Source organism: Pseudopodoces humilis, chromosome 5 (assembly GCF_049639895.1).
Source record: "Pseudopodoces humilis isolate 2021_Gansu_Grassland_sample_001 chromosome 5, ASM4963989v1, whole genome shotgun sequence".
In the NCBI taxonomy this organism is placed as follows: domain Eukaryota; kingdom Metazoa; phylum Chordata; class Aves; order Passeriformes; family Paridae; genus Pseudopodoces; species Pseudopodoces humilis.
Window position 1 is genome coordinate 36,126,572 of NC_142204.1, and position 10,938 is coordinate 36,137,509.

General features: G+C 44.9%; 1 protein-coding gene across 1 annotated transcript in view; it reads right to left on the reverse strand.

The window, feature by feature from the left end:
- The window catches only part of NAV3 (neuron navigator 3), a 508,468-nt gene extending 499,873 nt beyond the window's left edge, over positions 1–8,595 (reverse strand). The window contains exon 1 of the mRNA XM_088054865.1: positions 8,518–8,595. The gene's annotated coding sequence lies outside the window, so the exon portion shown is untranslated. The remainder of the gene's footprint in view (positions 1–8,517) is intronic.
- Between the last annotated feature and the right edge of the window lie 2,343 nt (positions 8,596–10,938).

Sequence of the window (10,938 nt, forward strand, 5' to 3'; positions counted from 1 at the left end):
TAATTTTCTATCAAGGTATACAAAATTAATAGAAGGGAATGGGCTAGGATGTAGCAAGAATTCTTAATTGATTCCTCTATGGAAAACATCACAGAAAATTATCTTACAGCCAACCTATTGTAAAGAAGAGAAATTTATGTTTTGTTTCTAATGTAGCAGACCTTCAAAAAACAAATTACAGAGCTTTAGTCCATAATGACTCAGTGTGAAAGTTGAAAACTGACTCCATGAAAATGAGCAGCTACAGATAACAAAATAATCACAAGGGCACAAGCATCATTTAAAAAGCACTACAGAAAATGTGGATTTAAATATTATTAGTAAACTGTTATCCAAAGTGATGGTGTGTCTGCATTAGGCCACTTGCATCTTTTTTAGTGCCACTATCACGTGCAAGACTCCCACAACACTTTTCCATTTACCAGCCAAACCTACCTGAGTGATGCAGACTGCAGATTTTGTCTTTATTTATTAACAACATGGGGTGAGAAATTACTTACATGTATGAGCATGGATACTTCTTGTACTACACTTACAGTAACTTGTTATAGAAGTTCTTTCTTTCTAACTCCTTTTAGCTAGTTACTAAAAACTAACTAAAATGTCTTTTCAGTTCAGAATGCACTGAGCACTTTCCAGGGACAGGACATCTGCCACCCTTGTGAGCAACCTGTTCCAGCCTTTACCACCTTAATTGTAAAAAATGTCTTCCTTATGTCCAATCTAAATCTACTCTCCTTTAGTTTAAAGCCATTACCCTTTGTCCTATCACACAAGCCCTGCTAAACAATCTGTTTCCATCTTTCTTGTAGGCCACTTAAGGTACTGAAAAGCAGCAACAAGGAGTTTGTGGAGCCTTCACTTCTCCAGGCTGACAGCCCCAGCTCTCTCAGTCTGTTTTCATACATGAGGTTCTCCATCCCTCTGATCACCTCATAGCCCTCCTGTAGACCCCCTCTATGTCCTTCTTATGTTGGGGACTCCAGAGGTGGATGCAGTGATCCATGGGGAGGCAGAGTAGAGGGTCAGAATCCCCTCCCTCAACCTGCTGGCCATGCTGCTTTTGTTGCAGCCCAGGATACAATTGACTTTCTAGTTACATCCTGCTTTTCATCTACCCTTATCCCTGATTCCTTCTTGGCAGAGCTGCTCTGAATTCCTCCATCCCTCAGCTTGTGCTGTTATTGGGGGTTGCCCAATGCAGGTGCAGCACCTTGAACTTGGCCTTGTTGAACCTCATGAAGTGCCCATGGGCTCATTTCTCCAGCTTGTCCAGTCCCTCTGGGCAGCATCCCATCCCTCAGGGGTGCCAACTGCACCACTCAGCTTGGTGCTCTCTGCAAACCTGCTGAGGGTGCACTCGATCCCTCTGTCTGTCAGCGGTGAAGACACTGACCTGTGCTGGTCCCAGTGCAGAGCCCTGAGGGACACCCCTTGTCACTGACCTCCATTTGGATATTGAGCTGCTGACCATTTCCCTCTGGCTGTGACCATCCAACCAATTCCTCATCACCTAACAGTCCATCCACCAAATCTCTCTCTTCAGCTTAGGCAGTAGGATGTTTCAGGCAACTCTATCAAAGTCCTTACAAAAGTCCATGTAAATGCCAGCCTTCCTCCTGTGCACAGATGCAGTCACTCCACCACAGAAGGCCCCTTAGCTGCTCAGGCAGGACTTGCCCTTGGTGAAGCTGTACTGGCTCTCTTGAATCACCGCCTGCTCCTCCATGCGCCTTAGCACAGATTCTAGGAGTGTTAGTGTTGGATGGGGAGAGGGAGAAAAAAAGCTAAACAGGCATTGCTTTTATTTAGAAGTAACTCATGATCCAGGCACTGTATTCTGCTAACAATAAAAATCTCAGCAGGGTGGTTTTAAAATGGTATCGGACTGCTTGGGACTGTTTATTTCTACCCAGCTGTCCAGACTGAAACCTACTTATCGATGCAGAGCTTTGCCTCTTTGCTGAAATTATCTCCAATGACAATGTTGTGACAGTCTCTGAAGGTTTGCTTTGATTACCTCTGCATCATGGTGACACAGAACCACTGGACTGCTTTGATACTCCAGAGAAAGGACAACAGGTTACATAAACAGTGTTTTCTAGCCACAGAAGATAAACAAATTCCTCCCAGACCCTCTAAAGTAACAGCCTAACTCATTTATTACTTCTCCAGACTAAATCATTGCCAGGATTTTTCCCTAAAACTGGTGTGTTTGCCTCTCTCTTAATAACCAGCCTGCATCCCAAAACAAACCCTTCAAAAATGCCCTGTGCCTCAGTGCAGACGTGACATACTTCACTTTCTTTTACTAAGTTGATTCCTACATGCAGTTATTCTCTTCCTATATTCTTCAGAATGATATTTTTCAGTTTCCTCAGATATATCTCAAATAAAATATATGAGTCAAATATCTGCCTCAAAATATATGAGCTCTACAGGAGTTTGTGTCTGTAACATGCAGCTAAAGCTTCACAATTAAATAACAGCTATTTTACTGGAGTCTTGTACTCCCTAATAGTTTATGGTGTAACTCAGTGTCTTATGCATGCTGAAATGCCTTCAAATAACTGCATCAATTCTCCAGTGTGTATTCCAAGATATATTGACTCTTGCTTTAAATATTTTGGTGGTGTGGATGACTAATCAGCTTTGTTGTGAGTCAAGACTTTCTGTAAGGATATTTGGATTTGCTACTTCCAGAAGAGCAATACTGCATGAATTTGCAATGGTTTTAAATAGATCATAACAACCCTTATCATCTTAGGCTCTTCTGCAAATTCATCAGCTGTTCCATCAACAATTTTTAACTGCCGGTTTGTCAACGTTATTTTAACTTTTGCCCGTTTAATGTACTTCCCCCTGCTTTATTGATTTTTAAAGCTTAATAACGACACATTAGGACATAGTCCAAAGATGAAAGTTTTATAGTCCAGCTGGAGTTTTACCATAAAACCCATTCATCTGCAGTAAACAGAATCCTTCATAATGAACAATTAAACAATTTTGGTTTTGACATGCTCTTCCAAGTTGCCATGTTACCTGGGATTGGTTTTCCAATTAATCAGATATTATATAAAACAAAGAAAGACATGGATATCTATTTACAAACAAGGTGGAAGTGAACAAATTGCCCAGAAAAAGTTAGATGTTACACACATTTGAGGAAAAGTAACATTTCACTGCAAGAGATAGTTGACATAGTGAAAAATATAAACAAAACAGAACCCTTAATATAATAATGACTCCTGAAAAAGGTAATTGCACCATAATTTCATTTGTAACTGCAAACTTAATTAATACTTCATTAACAGATTGTAGCATCTTCCTTATGGATGATATTTCTTCCCAAACCTAAAACAGTGATTCTGCCAGTTTTCAGCAAAACATTTTGTTTCAAGCAGCGTCTATCATCTTGTTAATGAAAATGTCAATAACACAGACAGAAGCAGCGCATTTTCCACAAAGAAGGTACATACATAATAAATCTAATATGAAAAATATCTCATGTTGTTTTTATGACATGTAAACATATTTGATATATTTTCCCTCCAAATCAAATTATTTAGTACGCTGCAGGACATCCCACTTAAAAGGACTCCAGGATTGCATTTTATTTCTCTATGAGCATGGTTCCAAATAACAAAAAAATTTCATGTTTTCTATTTGACACTGACAGAAGATTGATTAAAATCTGGGGAAAAAACAACTGCTACTATTTCTGTCAGCTCCCAGTCAAGCATTCTCTCTTACAATTTTTAATAGTGCTTAGGCTTTTTTTAACTTTATGCAGATATTTTTCTGGTTCACTATAAATAATAACTATCTTTATTAACACTATTATTTCACCAACTTTCGGTTACTTCTCAATTATTTGCAGTGTTTCCATCTAAAAGGTATCATCAGTGAGCTACACCCCAAGCACCAACTGGGGTCACCTCTGTTTCAAATTAGAGCTTAGCACCCACTGCTGCAGTACAAGTAAACCAAACAGTCACGACTGCATTGTGGTGAAACAGAATACAATTATTATTGTTTAAATTAAGTTTGGAGTTGGAAAGTCACCAGAGATAGAAAGTCATCAGTAGACATAATGGCGTGACCTTATTTTTCTTGCTCACATTTCCTTTCTGTCTCTTGGAATTAGTCTAGAAGGACATTGCTGCCTCTTTTGAAATTCGTTTCCTGACTTTCGTGTCTGGATTTGGAACACAATTGCTCTATGGAGCCATGAGCCTGACTTGAGTTCTGTAGACTCCACTAAAGCACTGTGAACCCGTCATTGTCACTTAATGACATTTACCAGCCCGCTCCTGAGAGGCCTGACCATCTCCATCCACAAAAATTAACAGCCAAACCTCAGCGGATCTCAAGATCCACTTGCTCAATTTCAGACAAATCCCTGGAAAAAGCCTTTTTTGCATAGTTTCCTAATACATTTACACAGAAGGGAGCATTAGTGCTTGCACCATCCAACACTGTCCCCAGAGGACACCTGATTTGCATGCAGCCATGTGAACCAGTGCTCCAAGAAGCTAGAGAGGACCAAGAAGCTCTGCCAGAATAAGCACCAACTTGTTAAATGCTTCTATCCTGCACAAGGTTTATGTGATGCCTCAAGGTAGCCCAAATCCAGAGAACTGAAAGAACAGAGAACAAGAACTGGTGAGCCTTGGGAAGGCTAAGAGATGGGACTCAAAACCGAATCCTGGTCTGCTAATGTCCAGTTGAGAAGTGAGGACGGCTCACGCTCCCATTAGCCTATCTGTCTTTTTTGGGTTAACAGAACATTTCTCACTCAATTAAATAGATACAATTCTAAATATAGATAGGGAAGTGGTAAAAAAACAAGAGGTGCTATTTGTATGTAGCCATTTTCAAGAGGAGTATAGAAACATTAGAGTACAAGCAAAACATAGAGAAATTAGCAATACACACTACATATTTTACAAAATGTTTCTGCAAGGAAATTTTACCACAGTATTTCTTACAATGTTTGTCAGGCAAACAATGAGAATGTGGGTAAGGGTCTGATTTGGCACTAACAAAATCCGAGGTCTTTTAATGGCAAGAATAATATCAGCTCCTTGAAATGTATATTAGACATAAAAAGTCCTTGCAATATATATTATTAGCATAAGCAGACGTATAAAAAACACAGTAGTGGTTTTGCCCCCATCTTGCTTATTTCTCTGACATGATACATGAAGTTTATCTTAAAGAGGCCCAGTTTTCAGAAGCCAGCATCCATCTGTGGTAACAATTTTCCATGCACGCATTTATCTTTGCAGTAATAACTGATCTACATATAAACAAACCAGTTCCTTACATACAAATTCTAACAGCTCTCAGGCAGATTATTTCATCAGCACGTGCAGGCAGTACCACAGGAGGCTGGTACAAAAAAATTGCATATGCATCAGTTCAAGTCAGATTCCCTGCTAAAAAAGCCAGCTACGCATCTCCCAGCCATACACCTCTGATCCATCTCATAACTGCAAAATTTAGCGCAAATTAGATAATACTTCTCCAAGAAAATGAGAAACTCTGTACTATTACATCCCTGTGTAACCAATCAAACATAATGAATTTTTGATCCTCTGCAGTGTAAAGCACAGAACTGCCAGCCATCTAAAGCAAACATTCCCAGACTCTGAAACACAGCTGTAAATATTCTTGCCCAGGGTGCTGATCTTGGTGGCAATTTCTGGCATTGACTCATGCCTACTTTTCTTAAGTCCATACCAGTAAAATCTGAGTAAAACAATAGCTTTATAAAGGCTTGTGTTAGTTCCTATGAATTACTGCAGCTAGCTGTCCAGTGATATAAAACTAACATTATTTTTTACAATTTTCTTAAACTGAAATTCAAACTAATTTCAGCTTTCTCTCTAAGTATTTTAGTTGTATCAATACCATTCAGCCATTTTGAAAGCTATTATGACACACAGAAAGTAATACATACATGAAAAAAATTCTTTAATACAAGAGAATAAAGGTTATGCTGTAACTCTTTTTTATACACATGCAATGTTTAAGTGTTTATTAGAGAAGCCCAAGAGGGCCTTGGGTTCCATCAATACACTGTAAGTGCTTTTCTCCCTGCAAGGTAACAGCCTCACATCTCCTGCACTTTAATCCATTCTGTGACTGATGGTGACCCCTCCTCACAATGCACGGCAATATTCACTGCTAAAAAGCCCTTCAACTGCTCTGAATTTGGCCCCCTGAAGTCATATTACCATAGGAGTTTTTGATTTTAACTGTGGTAGTCTAGGCTAGATAGAATGTGAACTCAGGAAAGTGAGTATATTAGAAGGTTCCTCAGTTCTCAGATCTGATTTTTGTTCATATTTAAAGCCCACAGTAGGGAAAGAGGAGAGAATTATTTTTTTTCTCCTTGCAGCACTTCAGAGTCAATACATTCACCGAGATACAATCTGAATTCCATTCTGATTTGCAGAATGGTTAGCTAATTGGCAAGCACATACAATTTAAGAACTAGATTTCCTAGATTAAACTCATTACTTCGAGCTTTTTATGTTAGGCTCCGAGTCCCCGCATAACCTCTTCCCCTGCCGATTATCTGCCCTGCTCCCTTTCCATATTTCATTCCCCTGCTTCGGGGCTGTAATCCAATGCTTTCTCTGGAAAGGCTGCCTCACCTGCCCCCAGTGCTTCCTCCTGTCCGGGCTCCCTCTCTCGCAGCCCCGGCTCCTCATAGCCCAGGCTTGACCCGCAGCTTCGGGCAGTCCTCTCGGAGCCACCTCGGCACAAATGGCTCGTCTCACTGAGCTGCTACGTTTCCCGGAATGAAGCCGCTTCCCAGGCGGCGGAGCTGCTTGTTGATCTGTGATACCCTCCAGCTGACTGCCTTTTTAGCATGCACGATCTTCAGGCCACAGACTACGCCTTTCTTTTGTGTCTGGAAAGCCTGTGGCAGTTGCTGGGCTCTAGGAACAAACCAACCTTTGTATTGGGGGCTACAAAACTCGTCTTACCTAAGAGGACTGCATTTGCCATTCACCTTCCCTAAACAGAAAGATTAAATGAGGTCCGGGGATGTTTAAGGATGAGCGGACTACTCCGAAGCAAGGCTTGTTTTCTATGTTGACTGTTTTGCACTGAAAATAAAGCTCATCAAAAGCTTGAAGTTGCCTTTACTTTGAAAGAAATACGGCATCTTCAAATATGCAAAGCGGGTTACTGTTGATAACCCAAGAGTTATTGACCTTGTATTTCAGCTGTTCTCAGCGTGCACTTTGGCTTTTTCTGTAATAAGATCATCTTACCACCAGATGATTATTGATCATTTATGACAGAAACAAAAAGCCTTGAGCAGACTAATCTATTCATTGTGCTCAGTGCAAAGTGATGTAAAAAATGACAAACACTCCCCTCCTCCTGCCCACCCCAACCCACTTCCCCCCCCCCCAAAAAAAAAAAAATATATAGTCACAGTCAAAAACGCAGTATCAGGATGAAAGCCAGAGAGCTAGAGAAGATGGCAAGCAACAGCAAGTTTTACCGGAGACCTGCTTGGTGAACAACTACCACCTGGCAAGAGCAATGGCAGCACCAATCAAGTACGATCGCAGTCCTCACCATCTAACCCAAACCTGCTGGGGCCTTCCCCGTGCTGCCCACCCAGGAAGGGGAGGCAATGTATGGCTGCGGGAGAAGGCTGTGGAGCAGAGCTGGGCGCCTCAGGACCCACGGGGCCATCAGCACCCTTGCCAACCCAACGCCGAGGCGGTGGCAAGATGTGTCTCCCATCCCCAAGTTCTCCGGACGGGCCCAGGCAGGTGGGCAAGGAGCAGGTCATGGAGGGAGAAGCTTCTAGACTAACCTGCTCACAGGTTTCCACGATGTGCTTTCTCCCCCCTCGGGGGACCCAGTCCGTGACACCCGGCTCGGGGGATGCTTCGGGCTGCTCTGCCCCTCTCCTCTCCGACGCGACGGCGAGGGCGGTCCCCTGGCCGCCCCAGCCGGAGGCTGCAGGGGGCTGCGGGGCGCTCCGGGCGGGGGCACGGCCAGGGCTGGGGGGCGAGCGGAGATGCTGCAGGTACCGGGAGCGGGCAGCCGGGCTGCCTCTGCCCTCGCTCGCCGCAGATTTTAAGGTTAAGCGCGTGCGATTTCTCACCCTCACAAAAGGGAGGGGGAAGGAAAGACGATCGAGGAAACAAACCAGGCAGGGGAGCGACGAAGGGGAGTGGGGGAAGAAGAAAAGGAGGGAGAAACAAAGGGAAGAATAAAACCCTCCCCGGGAACAAGCAAACAAAGAGGGTAAAAAGAGCTCGGCGGTCTCCTCGGGGGGTGACCCCCGCCGGGCTCCCCGGCACCCCGCCCCGACGTGCGGCCCCCCCCCAGCAGCCGGCCGGGCTGCGGCCCCGGGCCCGGGCTGCTGCCCACGGCCGCGCACGGCGGAGCCCCGCGGGCAGGACCCCGCGCCCGGCCCCTGTCGCCCCGGGAAGTTCGGCGGCGCGGAAACACCCCCGCGGGGTCGGGGCACCTTACCTGTCGGCTGGCGCTCCTCGGGGAGCGGTGGGATGAAGCCGAGGGAAAAATATGGGGAGGAAAAAAATAATAATAAAGCCACCCCAGTTTCCGAAATTGCACCGCTCGATCAGGTTACTATGGAAATCGTCGCGAGGAGGCAAAAAAAAAAGCCAGAAGCCATCCTCATCCTCTCCGCCTCCGCGAGGGACCGCGGCGCCGGGGCCGCTGCCTCCCCCGGCGCCGGGCTGCGCGCTCTCCGCCGCCGCGCACCGGCAGCGGCCCCGGCCCCAGCCCCGCGCCGCCAGCGGTGCTGCCCCCCGCCGCACAGCTGGAATTTAAAGGGGCCGCGCTCTCCGGGCGCCGCTGTCCCCGCCGCCCAGGGCCGGCTGGGTGTGCCTTTGTCACCAAAAGTTTCCCGCGGGTGCGCTGAGATACGGGCATCCGCAGGGACACGGGGGGGTGAGGCAGCGGCGCGCTGGCTGTGCGCAGCCCTGGGCGTTATGAATTGTTATAGGCGTAACAGCAGGATCCAAAGGCCTCAACAGAGCTCAGTGGCAACGAGCGCTGTACGCAGACACAGATAACAGGCGGCCCCGGCCTCTGAGAGCTTGTAATGTGAGCAGGGGGGGCAGACAGAAGGGAAAAAAAGTGTATAAAATGCATGAGGAAGGGTTGAAAACTTCCTACCCACCCCAGCCTGGAAATCATAATTTTTAAATTGTAACTGAAAGACAAAAAATACAAGAAACGGTTCAGACACAGATCATCCTGCCCGTGTCCCTTATTCATAGACAGAAGCGCTTGTCAATCCTGCCTGTTCTGAGAAGTGATCTTGGCCTGCAGGACACCCTGGCAAGCGTGGAGGCTGGATCCATTTGAAGCCCAACTGTGGAGAGAGCTGTGCCAGCAGCTGCCACTCACAAGCACATGCAGACTTTGACTTGTTTGGGTGGAGAGAGCTTAGCAGCCCTTGCCACCGCTTCACTCTGCCCTATCTGTCCCCACCTTCACCCCTCACTTGCCACTCTGCTCTGTCCCACTCCTGTGTGAGCCCCACCACAAGCCCTCTATCTGCTCCAGCAGCATCAGGTTCTGCAGCTGATTCAGGATCTACCACCCAAAGGATGGGTTTTCCCTCTTACAGAATATATTCCACAAGTTTCTGTTGATGGGGAGTGAGTCTTCTAAGTTATTCCAGCTCTGAAAAATGTCTGCCTGCAGAGCACATGGAAGCCCCATCCTTGCTCTGTTGTTGCAGTCTTCAGATCCTAAGAAAGGGGAAGAGTGGGGGAAAAAAGTTTTCAGGTGATTGCCTTAAACACCTATGAAGAAAAGGAGCCCCTTCTGGAAATGTGAATATATTCTTTCCAGAAGAAGAACACTTTGCAAGTCATAGGTTTAGCAAAGATGGCTTGCAGTTAGTGGTTCCCAGGATACCTGTGGGTCTTCAAAAAACCTTTCTCTTCCAGTCTATCAACCAGTCAGGCCATGCAGCTCTTTCTTTTGCACAAATATTCATCAGTGCTGGTCAGCACAGCTGCAGCTGAAACTACCTCATGAGGTGAGGAAATTAGCTACTGGAGGCATGTTTGGATGCAGGAGTAAAAAAGAAACAAAAGAAACAAAAAACCTCTCCCACTGAGCAGTGTGGTATTTCTCCATTCTGAATAATGCCTGACATTTCAGCTAGCTATTTCTATTTAAGAAAGCAAGAGGCATAGAATATACAGCAGCTTGCATCCTAGTGAGAGCTTAGTATTAAGAAAGATTATTTAAAAGGGCTGACCAAAAGGCAGGAATTGACAGCCACATTGTCCAGGAATCCAATCCAGTTTTCCAAATATCATCATAACTTGAAATATTTCCACCAAAATACCACCGTCACTTGAAGTATTCCTGAAAATAAATAAGGATAGATTTTGATTATAGTTTACATAATAAAACCTAATGGGACATGTGAGGCTGCATTTTCTTAAAGCTGTGAGACAAGAGAGTGGCTGAGCATCTTAAAATTAGAATTACAAATACATGAGTGAAGATCCCAGGTGACCGACATCTTTCAGAAATGACAATCCCTGGAGTGGATAACCTGGAGGTTATTTCTTTCAGTCCATGAAAGGCACAGAGCAGCGAGTTATCTCAGCAGCCTCTGTGCTGCAAGACTTCCCCCTGAAAGGTTAATTGGGTTAGAGGTGTAATTTTTACCCAGCAGAGATGTGCCAGCAGAGGCCTCTAATGTAGATGCAGTTCATATTGACAGAACTATGGTTTTGATAGCATAACATTTTTCACCCTAGTGTGGAATAATTTCATTTCACCAGCACGGAGATCAGACCTGGTGGTCCAGCCACCTCTGTTCAGCCACTCTGTCAGTGTAAGGTGCAGAGCCCAGTACCAAAACAGACAACAGCACAAGGCTCCCACCTCCCTTTTGCCAAT